General features: G+C 40.8%; 1 pseudogene; it reads right to left on the bottom strand.

Moving 5' to 3' along the window:
• Positions 1–535: 535 nt before the first annotated feature.
• LOC102511202 lies at positions 536–1124 on the bottom strand (annotated as a pseudogene).
• Positions 1125–14710: the final 13586 nt, after the last annotated feature.

Below are 14710 nucleotides of genomic sequence, written 5' to 3'. Positions count from 1 at the left end.
ACCTGCTCTTAGCTTTTGTTCCTGGGAGGTAAGAGATAGTAATTCTTTTTCTAGGACTGAATATGTCTTCAACCTATATTTTAAAATGTTGATTCTCATAGAACTTTTGGCCACAAGCAAAAAGCAACTGCATTTAACAACAAAGGAATTAGCTGGCTAGATATTTTCTAGTGAGGAATCTTGATGTCCTCATGGTCAGCACTCTACGCCATATGGATAACATGTTGAAAGGACATCTGCATGGGTAAATGTGAGAGAGTTATGGTTTGAATTTATGAAGGGTAACGAATTCATAATTTAGTTATAGATTAATGTGGGGAGCTAAATAACATGGTTAAGGGGCCCAGAAAAGATGCATCCTTTAATGCATAAATCATAGCATGTGTACCATTAGCCAAAAAAAAGGTATGAACATATTCAGTTCACAGATACAGATGCACTTTTTTTTTTTTAAGGCAGATAAAGGCTTATTTTATTGAATGAGTGATCTAGGTAATTGCTGAGGCCACCATGCACAGACGAGATGGGGAGAACTTTATTTCTTGGTCTCTTCCTCCTTAGGCAGAGTCAATGATTTCCTCCTTCTTGGCGTGGAACTGCTCTTCATAGAACTTGCATGCTTCCGTGGTCTTAGACCTTCAGGCCTCAGCCTGGTCAGCCAGAAGCTTCTTGTGAGTCTTATCTGTTTTCAGCTTCTGGATGTGTTCCATGAGAATCTGCTTGTTTTTGAAAATATTACCCTTCACTTTCAGATACAGTCTGTGATACTCATGGTGGTCAATCTTCTTAGATTTATGATATCTTCTGAGCAGCTGGCACAGAATTTCTCTTCATCCTCATCCAGGGTTATGTTCTCAGACATTTGAGCATTGGCAGTACCCTTTCCCCTACCTGTGCCCAAATGCCTGCTTTTCAGGGGTCCATGGTGCTTTTCTGGCACCGAGCCTGGAAATGGACAGTCACAGGCTTCTGGATGATCAGCCCATCTTTGATCAGCTTCCGGATCTGCTGACAGGAGTTGGCATTGGCGATTTCATTGGTCTCACTGGGGTCCAATCAGCCTTTTCTTCGCCACAGTGGAGGATACTGGAGATAAGCCTCTTCTGAAGCCCGAGCATACTCATGGCTGTGGTCTCAGCGGCAAAAGGAAAGCCAGACACACTTTTTACTCAGAAGTTTTTTATATATTCTTTGATGAATATGTTACTCGTCTATTTTTCCCTCTTCAGACTTCTCATTTTAGCCCAAGAAGAATCAAAAGCTTACTGAAAATACTATGATCATTCCTGGAAATTTCACACACCTTGATTATGTTTCTAATGCTGCTTTTCCCATAGCACTATTTCTCCATTTCTATTTGGACCTAAGCCTCTGCTACTTATCACTAAGAATGGTTGTTGGCGAATCTCAATAGCTGTCTTTTCTTTAAACTCCTCTCCCCCAGATTTTAGCCATGAGTCCAAAATCAGAGTGTTCTTCCTAAATGGGGCAACTGAGATCAGTTAAAACCTATTGGGTTCTGTCTCCTGAAATAAATTCCTTGTCCCCTTGTAATTTCAGCATTTAGAAAAGTCATATTGACTTGGGAAAGTGTGATATAACACTTGTGCGGACAAGTGACAAGAGTGGGCAGTGTGTGTTAGTGACAGTGGGATACTGCTTCATGCCACCTACCAACTTTAGGTGGTGCCAGCAGCCCAGAAGGAAGGACTAGAGGCGGGAACTTCCTGAGCAGTGGTCAGTGTCCTACCATCCCCTTCGTCCTCAGGCAATGAAATTCTTTTTTTAAATCATAGTTTTATTTTTAATTTTTTAATTTTTAAAAATTATTTTAATAGAGATACTGGGGATTCAACTCAGGACCTCCTGCATGCTAAGCACAGACTCTACCACTGAGCTATACCCTCCTCCCTTCTTTTTTTTAATTAAAAATTTCCCCTTTTTTGAGCCTCTTTATTGAGTTAAAAAAGTGATATACAAAAAACTGTACATCATTAAAGTATACAACTTGATGAGTTTGGAGACAAATATCTATCTATCTATCTATATATATATAGGGAAAGATATGACCATGCAGGATGCCACCATTGAGATGAACTTCTTGATTATACTAGAAATGATGGGATCTCAAGTAGCAAAGACCAAATGGCAACACTTAACCATAAAAGACAAGGTAGGTGTGTTTATTGTAAAGGGCAGCAAGGATTTTATCAGTACTAAGAATGCTTTGGCCCATAGGGACCTTTGGTTGTGGCTAATTGATCGTGATGTCCCTTGGAGTGAAACAGATGAACAGCCTGGTCTGTGTCTGGTGACCCAAAACCTGACTTGAGTTACCACAATGGAGAGTCATGGCCTCTTGTCCAGTTTCCAGCCTTAAGCCAGTTCACAGATATAGAGTCCCTTAATTGAATGGGAAGTTTCTTTCCCTTCAGGAATGATCCTACAATGTTGCTACATGAATACATCATAAATCTTCCTCCAGGCCTTCTCCAAAGGGACCTTCACCCATTTGCTCAGGTGGCTGTGCACTGGAAAAAAAGGAATATCCAGACCTTTCATGTATTAATAGACACTGCCTCTGAATTGATGCTAATTACTGGGGATCCAAAATGACAGTGTGGCTCACAGTGGGGGCTATTGTTGGTACTTGATAGATGGAGTCTTGGCCTAAGTTAAGGTGGAACCAGTTGGTCCACAGACACATACTATGGTTACTTCCCCAGTTCCTGAATGTATAATTGGAATAAACATGTTTATGAGAGTCATTGTGGTAGAAAGGCTAACCCTCTCTATCAAATTAGCAAACCAGAAGCAAACTGCATCCCTGTAGGAATTGCAGATTACTAGTGCCACCATCAAAGACTTGGAACATGCTGGGGTGCTGATACCTATCATACCTGCATTTAAAATACCCACTGGCTTCTGCAGAAGCTGAATGGATCTTGGGCAACGACTGTGGATTTTCAGGTTAGGAGACACCATCATGAAAGGATGGGGTTCTGTCTTCCAGCATGCAGTATATGCTTTGAATCAGAGACCATTATATGGTGCTGTCTCCTTCATAACCAGAATCTGAAAATCAAGAAGTAGAAATGGGAGTGGCTTCTCTTACAATTAATTCCTAATAACCCACTCATGGGATTTTTGCCTTCTCTTTCAACTACTTTGAGCTCTGCTGGTTTGGAGATCGCTTGTTCCTAATGGAGAATACAAATACAATGATAGTTCCATTGAATTAGAAGATGAAATGCTACTTGGGCTTCTTATGTCACTGAGCCAGCAGGCAGATAAAAGAATTACTCTAGTGGATGATTACTCCTTGTTTACCATGGGTAAATCAAGCTGTTGCTACACAGTGAGGCAAAAAGAATGATTCTGGAACCAAGGGGTTCCCTGGGACTACTCTTAAATACTTCCACACTCAAGTAAAAGTTATGGAAAACTATAACAATCAAAAAAGGGCAGGACTACTGAGGATTCTTCCATAGTGGAGATTTAGATCACCCTACCACGTAAAATACCAGAATGATCAGGGTGATTAGTGGAAGAAGGAAGTCATAGACATCAACTATGGCTTTATGGCCTTATAACCAATTATTGAAATGAGGATTGTGGTAGATTTGCCTATTTTCTCTTCACTTATTATATGTACATTTATTTGTATTTGTATATTTAAGTATTTTATTCTTCTTCTCTTCATTATTTTCTATACAAATTGCTGAATGTTAACTTTACAATTGTGTCTTTTGGTAGCAGAATATTCAGTGAGACTATGAATTTGAGGAGTAATTAATATAGCCAAAGATGGATATGACTGTTTAAACTATATGGCTCCTTATTTTGGGGAGATGATGAGAATTTCACTTGTATAAATAGCTGTGTTAGGTAGAAACACAGAGTTTCTTTATTATTTCATGGAAGTTTGAATGTATGAAGAAGGGTGCATATGGAAATCAAAGGGATGATCTGTACCAGTTATTAATTTGTTGATTCTCAGGTCCAAATGCCCTCTCCTTTGTCCTGTTTTTGATACTGGACCCTATAAACATATCTACTTTGGCTGTTGGTTTGATATTAGCCTTTGTCAACAGAGAGTTCTGGAGGGATACTGCAAGGCTGTAGGAGAGAGATGCTTCTTTTCCTGGTTCCAGTGAGTTGGTTTTTGGCAACGTGAGGAGGCCTGGTAGTGCTCACTTCAGCAGTCCTCATGGACCAGCTGTGACCTGCATCCCTCAGCATCTTTTTCTTCGTGGGCTGCTCCCACTGGCCAGTTACAACCAACCTGTACCTGACAGCAAGTTTTCCCACCACCAGCAGGTCACATACAGCCCAGATCCAGCCTACTTGAATAGTTTGGCAAGTTTCTCTGCCATCTATTGGGCCAGTCCTGTGAACCTGCTCTGGTCTTCCACCTTCAGCAAGTTCCTTCACTGTCCACAGGCCTCATGTTCCTGTGGCAGCCAGACCTTCTCACAAAAAGTCTGAGTCTTAGCTTAGGAGTGGGGTTCTTTTAAGGTCTTTGTTCTTTCTTAGTCTTAGAGCTAGTAACTACTTTTTGCACTTTGTGACTTGTGTACTCCTTAAGTCCTCTTTTACCCTTTTAGTAGTTAACCTTTACTAAATGGTAAAAGGTTATTAGTAAAATATCAAATTTTTCCTGTTCTAATTACTGGTGTCATTTCTGTTTCCTTACTGAACTCTGATACAGAGGAAGTCAAATTCTTATGCCCAGATCAGCAGCTTGAAATGGAATTCCTCAGTCTTAGTCCTTCAATTAAGATTTCTTTCTTAATTTTTAATTTTTTAAATTGAGGTATAGTTAGTCGATGTAAGATTTTAATTGCTTTAATCTATCATCATAACTGATGTTTGTTTCTATTTTTGAAACCTATGTATTTGGCTTTTATGCTTCCTTTACATTTCTTTTATTTATTTTTCAGTCCTTTCAGTAAACTGAACTTCCAATTCAAAAAAGATACTTTGGGGGCAGAGACAATGCACTTGTGTTGTTGTTTTATTTGATGTTTAATTCTTTGTCCTTAACCTAACAAGAACTCTGGACTAATATTGCATCGGTTCAAATAATATCTCTGTCATTTACCAACCATGTTACTGTTGGGCAAGTTATTTAGCTTCTGAATCAGTCTCCTCATCTGTAAAACACAGGTAAAGAATTTAGCACCTTACTGACGCATAGTAAGTATTCAATTTATGTTAGTTATTATTATTTTCTTTACATTTCCCACCTTTATCCACCCTCTTATCTGCCATGGGACATTTGAGGACATTGAAAAATGTTTCCAGCCAAATTGGACAGTTTGCTGCAAGTCCAGAAATCTTCCTGGAAAGAACTTGAACTCAGCTCATGTTTGAATTCTCGCATATGCAGAATCGGACAGGATTGGAGGGAGAGTTCAGGAAAAAAACATCATGAATGAAGAAGTCTAGCACAGGGGGATAGCCTGAATGACAAGGCCTGGAGAGGGTAGCAGTAGTGGTTGCCAGTGTGGGGAAGTCTGTGCTGACAATAATTTAATTCAACCCTCTCCAATCCCTTCTGTAGTGCCTGTGTATTCCGGAAAGGAGAGGGCTGAATGGAAGAAAATCCTGCATATGAGGGGCCAATCAGCTCTGCTGAGCTGCTGGTTTTTGGAATCAGAGTGTGTTCTCCTACTGAATGGGCAAGAGAAGGACCACTGGAGGTTGGGACAGGGACAGTGTTGTCTGGGTATCTTGGAGGCCAGCAGTCTGGAGGAAGTCAGCTACCATGCAGACAACAGGTGTGAGCAGCAAACCAATGGCAAGGTAGAAGAATATACTTTATCTTTTACTACTATATACACACTGCCTTATATTATTTGTGTTTACATGTCCTCATTTCTTCCCTTCCCATTCAATCCATAAGAAACTAAAAATCTAGTGTATGGCCCACCACAATATTGAAATTGAATCTCTTAATGGTCAAAGCCAATTTTTTTCCTGTCCTTATCCTATCTTACCTCTGCAATGCTTCATTTGTTTATTTTGCCTTTCCTTTGTAACTTTCATTCTTCATTTGGCTTGCATGATCCCATTCTCTGCTTCTTGTATGACTCTGCTCTCCTTTGCTGCTTCTCCCTGTGTTCATCCCTTAATTGTTGGTGATCACTTGGTTGCATTCTAGTTCCTCCCTGTCTGCCTTCTGTTCCCCATATATTTGCTTTGGGTGATCCTATTTCTTCCATAAGACCCCAGCTCTTACCCTAACCAAATTCTCCCTTGACCTAAGTTATTTTCCCCAGCTTCAGTCCATTTATGCCTGGATGTCTCATAAGCACTTCAAACCTAATATGTCCCAATGTGAACTTGTCATCTTTTCCTTTAAATTTCCTACTTCCGAATTTTATATTTTGGTTATTGACTTTAATTTTTGCTATGCAGTCCAAATGTTCTACTTTATTTTCCATCAAGTCTGCCTAGTCCACCTAAATAGTTCTTAAATTTACCACAACGTTCCTTTCCAAACAGCTTTGGAACTGTTCTCATTGCCATTATTCTCTCTCTTCTCCACACCATTATTCATTCTACTACCACCTTTCTTCCACTTAATACACAATCTAGTTGGGTCATTTCCTACTTAAAAATCTCTGCTGTGCCTACAAGGTAAAAATTAACCCCCTTGGAATGGCTTAAATAGTCCTCTACCAGGTGGTCCTAACCTCTTCATGCTCCACTCACTTCAAACTTTTTGCCATGGCCTTTTGAAATCTAGAAGCTCACGTATTTCCCTTAGTTCTGGGGAATTTTCTTGAATCATTTCATTAGTGATTCCCTCCCCTCTGCTTTTTCTGAGATACCTGTGATTCTGATGTTATACCTTTTCATTCAGCAATCCTGTTGTACCTGACTTTTTCACCTTTTCTCTCCTACTTTTCATCCCTAACTCATTTTGTACTACTTTTAAGAAATTTCTTCAAGTTTATCTGTTATATCTGGATTTTAGCAATCATGTGTTTAATTTCCAAGAGGTTTGTCTTTTCTTTTTTAATTGAAGTATATTTGACGTATAACATTATACTAGTTTTTAGGTATATTCAGTATTTGTATATATTGCAAAATGATCAACAAGATAAGTTTAGTCAACATCCGTCACCACACATAGTTAAAGACTTTTTTTTTCTGGTGATGAGAACTTTGAAGATTTACTCTTAGCAACTTTGAAATATGCAATACAGTATTATTAACTATAGTCACTATGCTGTACATTACATCCTCATGACCTACTTATTTTATAACTAGAAGTTTGTATCTTTTGACTCTCTCTACCTCCAGTAGGTTTTTTTCCCCTCTTCTGAATGCTCCTTTTTTCAAACTTTTTATTTGCGGGGGGCGGGGGGAGGTTGTTGTAATCAGGTTTATTTATTTATTTATTTTTAAAGGGAGGTACTGGGGATTAAACCCAGGACATTGTTCATGCTAAGCACACACTCTACCAATAAGCTATACCCTCCCCTCCAAACGCTCCTTTTACTAATTTATTAATGACATCCCATTCCTGTTTTATGAATGTGTTATTCTCTCTTCTCTCTGAGAAATTTTCTTCATGCAGAGTTTTCATTTTCTAAGAGATGTTTTTCTCTGTGTATACTTGGTTGTTTTGATCTATGTGTTTCATGTCAGAGACTTTCAGAGATATGATAATTCTTGGTTGTCTGCTCATGATTACAATTTGAAGAGCTAAATGGAAGCTTGCGCATTAGGTAGGGCTTATTGACTTTGAGTCTCCCTGTGGACAGATCTGGACAAGCCACTTGATGGGGAAACCCTTGATGTTGGTGTCTTTAGCTCTCTTTCTTAGTCAGATTCCCCAGAGAAGAATCTTGTATTTCCTGCCTGAGAAGTAGAGGTCCACTGGCTGCCAGTGTTCTGGGACTGTGTGAGGGGATGGGCTAGAGAGGAGTCTCAGCATTTAGTACACAATGCATATTGTATCTCCCTGTTTTTGCAAGGTACCCGAGCCCTTAACTATGCCTCGCATCCCCCAAACCAGAGGGGATCCTCATCATATCTTCTCCAGAAAGTCAGCCTACAGACTTCTGCTGCAGCACAGGAGGAACAGTTATGCAGCCTCATAGAATTTGGGAGGAGACCTAGGGAAGTAGTTACTTCTCAAACAGCTTTTATATATCTACTTTATCCATAGTTTCAGAAGTACTTAGTGCGGCCAGTTTTCCTTAATGCCTGGACTCTTGGCTCTAAGGAGATAGTGGTGAAGAGGTAGAGGCCTTTAACTGTATCATATTTATTCAAAAAGTGTGATAATGAAAAGAGTGTGAAATACAACAGAAGTTAGGGATAACTGAGGAGTCAAATGGAGGCTCCTTTCCCCTCAGAATAGATTTTGTGCACAATTGGAAAGTAGAGTGAAAAGACCCAGTGGAGAGAGACAAATTGAGAACACCTGAAAAACAGGAGATAATTATGCAGGAAGATCCTAAAGGACCCAGAGAATGTAGGATTGAGGACAGAGGCAGAGAGATTAATCTTGGTAGGAAGCAGGATGAAAGGAAGGCAAAATGCTGTAACCTTTAAAGATAGAAAGGAGGAAAAGATGGAGGAGACCAGCCCAATGGCCTATTGTTTTGGGGAGAATAGGTGGCTGGCTAATTTATGAGAATGGCAGGTTGAGAGCTTTGAGTCTTCATGAAGAAGATTTGGAATGGCCACAGTGGGAAGTAGGTCAGAGAATTCACCAAATTAAAAATATTTTAAAGTTGAAATTAGGATTAAGATGTTCCACTTACATATCTGTGCAAACTTTCTTAACACAGGGGTTATAAAAGAAATGCCACAAATTCCAAAGATTCATCATCATTGTCATCTTTCAAGAAAGACTGACTGTGGTAACTACAGTGACAATTCTCCCTATTCTCTCATAGCAAGCAAGATTGTATTTGAGGAGTAACTGACTTAAAGGCAAAATGATTGGGGACAGTGTTACCAAATTGGTTGACTGGGTGTAGATACTAAATACATAGGATGGCTGAGGTAAAAGGGAGGGAATTAGAAAGAGTGGAAGGAATATTCATGAGTTATCTGAGAACAGGGGTGTGGTTTGGAACCAGAACTGATGCAACTCTCTTTTTCAGTCCTTGTATGGGCTTTTCTGGTTGTTGTCATGGCGATTGTCAACTGTCATGGCACTGGTGGGTGTGCCACTTAGCATGCTGATGTATTACAGTGAATGCATAATGAGGCTCAAGCCCTACTGGAAGTCAAATCTTCTGCTATCTTGGGCCTAGTTGGTTCTAACCAGTTCTCTTTTTTCTTCCTCTTTGCAGCTTCCTCCTGAAACTTAGAAAAGAGTAATTGGTTTCCTTTAAGGGAGAGGCAGGGATATGATTCTGGGGCAACAGCCTTGGTTACAATAGCAGTTACATTGGTAGTCCAAAGCAGGAACATAGCTATATAACACAGGAGCTTTGGGTTAAATGATCAGAAGAAAGAATGAAGAAATTTGAGACCTAAAATTTTTTGTTAATAATCATACCATGCAAAAGGGAAGAGAAAAGAGATGGCAAGAAGAAGCTAGCATGCTTGATTTTTCCTAGACAAAGGACTATCTCTAGGGTTTTTGGTATTATCTCTACTTCCTTTCTCTCTCATCCCTGGACCCCTCCTTGCCTGCATGCTGTTCTCACCTGCTGGGCAGCATTCTCAGGCTAGCCCTTCCAGCAAACAGAGCTAATACATAGACTGTGGAGACTTCTGAGGAAGCAATGCCCCTAAAAGCCTGTGAAAACTGAACCTGAAGTGACTAAGTGAAAATTTGGCATAGTGCTTCTCTACTGGTGTTGATTCTCATCTTAGAGGCCCCTTGGATTGGCTAATAAACAACAGTAACTGCTCCATGACTATTCAAATTGCAGTGGAATTCTAAATCAGAGTGTGGTTGAGGTGATGTAAGTGTTGCTGCAAAGCAGAGGGAATTGAGTGAAAGGCTTTTATACTCGTTGAGATACCACAGAAGTTTTTTCATAGCATGTTTTGGAGGTAGTATATGGTGATTAAGGGCAAAGGCTTGGAGTCAAAACACATGGTTTAGAATTTCAGTGCACCTTAACTGTGTGTGATCTTAGGCAGGTCAACCTCTTCAAACCTCGCTTTCTTCATTTGTCCTAGATGAAATAGGGTTAATTAAGTTGATATATGAGATAATATAGTATATTATCTATATAGCTTATATACATACACATACACACACATACACTATATAGCTTAGTGTATTGTGTGGCACATAGACCAGGTACAATAAAGGCTAGTCAGTATTACTATCATTTTAACCCTGCAGCAGAATCTTAACTAATAGCTGATCTGACTTTAACAAGGTGATTTTCTGCTTTGTTCATTTCTTATACACCCATGTGGTTGGGCTCCTTTAATCCACCTGTAAGTTCACCTGTGTTTCAGGTATCAGAACTCATCCAGTTCCTAGGTATGGTTATATCCAAAGCCCTGGGCTAGGATCTCATTGATTTGGGTCTAGACAGTCTTTTTGTATGTGGTTCTGGTGACTATTCCTTATTCCTTTTCAGAGACAGGGGCAGATTAAGTTTTGTGTGGCCAGGAGCCTATGCAATCTTGGAGGTGCTCTTTAAGAAAAAGAACACAAAATTATAAATATAAAGTTAAGTACAGAAACAAGTTGAAATCACTTCAATTAAAAGAAATGATCTTTTGCCCAATTTTTAGACCTGAGCCAGTTTTTAGACCTGGAACCTATTGACTGAAAGGTAACTGAGTTATTGGGGAGAAGGACCCTGCCACACCACAGCAAATATATGTGATAATGATTCCCCCAAGTCATTCTTTAAAGAGACCTGTGGGCATGTATTTGAATAACTATATACTGGAGAAAGGGGAATATCCAGATATTTTGAGGAAAGAGTTTGAATTGATATTGCTGTTGATACTAAGAGACCTGAGGTGTCATCATGATCCCCGTGTTAGAACTGGGGTGGGGGGCACATGGAGGCTAGTTAATCAGTGAAATCCTGGACAAGTTCCAGACTACAGTGGATCAATGGGAGATATGGATCCATCCAGTCATTTCTAATCATTTCCCTAGTCTTCAAATGTATAATTAGAGTTGAGGGCAGTTGGAGTAACTCTCACACTGGGTCCCGGGCCTATGGGATAACAGTTATCCTAGTAGAAAAGGCCAAGTGGAAGCTTCTGAAAATGACCTGTGTACCCTGAAAGTGTGTGTGTGTGTGTGTGTGTGTGTGTGTGTGTGTAGAGGGGTAAATGGAGGAAATTAGTTTCACATTTAAAGATCAAAGGAATGCAAAGTTTGCAGGGGGTGGTGACCGCTACTGTATTTGCCAGTTTGGCCCCTACAGAAACTAGAGGGATCTTACAGGATGCATGTAGATTACTACAAACCAAAATTAGTTGGTAGATTACTCCACCAAGTAGCAGCCCTAATTGCAACTACCATACCAGACATGATATCATTGTTAGATTAGATTAATATGGTTTTAGGTACGTGCTGTGTAGCCCATTGAGTTGACAAGTGCATTCTCTTCTATCTTAAACAATAAAGAGGATCAAAGAGTTAGGATCAGAAAGAAAGAGGCTCAGGAAGAGTTATATTCACATGAAACATGGTTATTGTATTAGTCAGGGTTCTCCTGAGAAACAGCGCCATTAGAATGGAGCTATATGTAGAGAGGGAGCTAGATGATAGATAGATAGATAGATAGATAGATAGATAGATAGATAGATAGATAGAAAGAAAGAATGCAAGATTTATCATAAGGAATTAGCTCACATGATTACAGATTTTGAAAAGTCCCAAGATCTACAATGTGAGTCAGCAAGCTGGAAACCCAGGAGAACAGATGGTGTAGTTCTCAGCTGAAGGTATCCAGGCTCAAAACCCAGGCAGAGCTGATGTTTCAGCTGGAGTCCAAAGGCAAGGGAAAAGTCAATGTCCCAGTTCAGAGGTAGTCAGGCAGGAAAGAACTCTCTTACTTGAGGGAAGGTCAGACTTTTAGTTCTTTTCAGGCTTCAGATGATTGATTGAAGCCCACACACATTAGGGAAGGCAATCTTCTTTAGTCAGTCTGTTGATTTAAATGTTAATCTCATCCAAAAACACCCTCACAGAAACACCCAGAATGATGTTTGACCAAATATCTGGACACACAGAGTTCCAGTCAAATTGACACATAGAATTAACCATCACAATTATTTATAGTTTTGCTTTGGGATTAAGTTGTTTTTGTCCAGTATCATAATACACTATGATCCTGATGATCTCAAAGAATATCACATTGGTTCATAACATTGATGACATCATGTTCATTGAACAGAATGGGCAATAGGTTATTAGGATGAGGATAAGACAAAGGGTAGGAGGTAAATTTTGCTGCAAATCAGGGACTTGCCACTCTGGTAGTGTTAAGAGGCCCAGTTTCACAGTATCCCAGGATATCTCCTCCAAGTGAAAGACAAAATTGCTGCATCTTGCATCCCCTAGCACATAGAAAGAGGTACAGTGCCTGGCAGGCCTCATCAACTTCTGAAGGTTAACACATTCCACACCTATGAATATTGCTCTAGCCCATATACCAAGGTAACACTGAGGTAACACTGAATGCAGCCAGCTTTCAGTGGGGCCTGAAGCAGGAAAAGGCTCTGAAGAAGGTCCAGACTGCAGAGCAGGCAGCCTTGATGCTTGATCTGTATGATCCAGCAGACCCAGTTGGAGCCATCCATAGTGGGAAAAGATACAACACGGAGTTTACGGTAAGCCCCAGTGGGAGAATCGTAGTGCTCCTGGAATTCTGGAGCAAGGGCATCCCTTTCACAGAAGAGGATTCTACATCCTATGACAAACAGCTCTTGGTACATTACTGATTCACACTTGACTGTGGGGCACCAAGTAACTTGGAGTATGCAATGTTACATTATGAGCTCTATTATGTTGGGCCTGCCAAGTCATAAGTTCAGATATACCCAGCATGTGTCTGTCATAGGATGGAATGGTGCACCTGGGACTCTAGGAGCCTGACAAGGAACGGAGGGCATGAGCAGGAAGGCCAGATCCTCATGTCACCTACCACAGTTGTACCATTGTCTTTCTCTCAGCTTGCACCTATGACTATATGGGGAGAAGGAGGCCTGATATGATAGCTGAAAGATAAAGAAAAAGCCTGAGCTTGGTCTATGGGTGAGTCTGTTTGGAATGTGGGTGCAAGCCAAAAATGGATAGTGATTTCATTGTAGTCATATTCAGCAACGGCCTGAAAAACAGTAGAGAGGAAATATCTTCCAAATGGGTAGAGCTGAGAGCAGTGCATCTGGTTGTCTGCTTTGTAGGGAAGGGAGAAGTGGCTAAAGAAGTGAAAATATATACAGATTTCCGGGCAGTGGCCTAGTCCTTGGCCATCTGGTCAGAAGCTTAGAAGGAAAATAATTTTTGTACTACACGTTTGTTCCCAGCAGAAAGCATCTATTATGAAAGAGACACTGAAGAGCTAAGCAGACAAAATGACTTAGCTGGTTGGTGTTAGCCAGCCTTTGTCATTGGCTACCCCAGAAGTAGCATGATGGGGACATTGAAAGAGTGATCCTTGTGCAGGAGTTGAGGCTACCTACAGGCCCAAGAGCAGGGGCTTACCAAGACTGATCTAGCTGTTGCTTCTTTGAATGTCCAACCTGTTGGTAACCAAGATGAACAACTAAGCGCCTGATATGGCACTGTTCCTCAGACACCAACTGGTCTCTGGAGGCAGACCAAACACATAAAGCCCCTTCCATTCTGGAAGGATCAGTAGTTTGTTCTCAAAGGGCTGGGTACCTATTCTACCCTATTCTATGGGTTTGTCTGTCCTGTCCACAGACCTCAGCCAGCATTACTACTCAGGGGCTTATGGAATCCCTGAACCACACAGGAATATCACACAGAATAGCACCTAACCAGGAGCCCCATTTCATAGCAAAAGATGTATCAGAATTATCTGGTGTGACTGTGGAATCCACTGGTTATATCAGATAACACATCATCCGGAAGCAGGCAGCCTCACAGAATGCTGGAAAGGCCTTCTGTAGGTGCATTTGAAGTGCTCAGCTCAGAGATAACATTCTGAAGAGATGAGTGCCATCCTTCAAGATGCTGTGTGTGCATCAAATTAAGGACTTCTGTATAGTGCTGTGCCTCAGTTAGGAAGGAGACATAGGTCCTGAAACCAAGGAATAGAAGCAGGAGTGGTCACACTTACCATCATTTCTAGTGACCTTCTGGGGGATTTTGTGCTTCCTGTCTCCACAATACTAGGTTCTGCAGGATTAAAGGTCCTGGTCCCCTATGCTGCAAACTACAGCTGCTGCCAGGGCACCAGAGACTTCTTATGCCCAGAGACTAGCAGGTGAGGAGTCACTAACCCTTTAGCAGAAGGAGGTAGTGTTCCTTTTACACAGTGGGGCCAGGGAGAAACACGTAGAACCCAAGAAATCTATTTTAGGCCTCATAGAAATCCCTTGTCCCACTGTAGCTGTGAACAGACACATGAAACAATCCTGACCTGAGAAAAATTATTATCAAGGGCTCAGAACCCTAGGGACTGAAGGTTTGGGTCACACCACTAAGCAAGCTCTGCGGTGACAGCAGAGGGTGGGGCGAATTCAGAATGAATGAGTGGAGGAGGAAGAAGAGAAATGC

Source organism: Camelus ferus, chromosome 13 (genome assembly GCF_009834535.1).
Source record: "Camelus ferus isolate YT-003-E chromosome 13, BCGSAC_Cfer_1.0, whole genome shotgun sequence".
Classification (NCBI taxonomy): domain Eukaryota; kingdom Metazoa; phylum Chordata; class Mammalia; order Artiodactyla; family Camelidae; genus Camelus; species Camelus ferus.
This window is presented reverse-complemented; position numbering and strand designations above follow the sequence as displayed.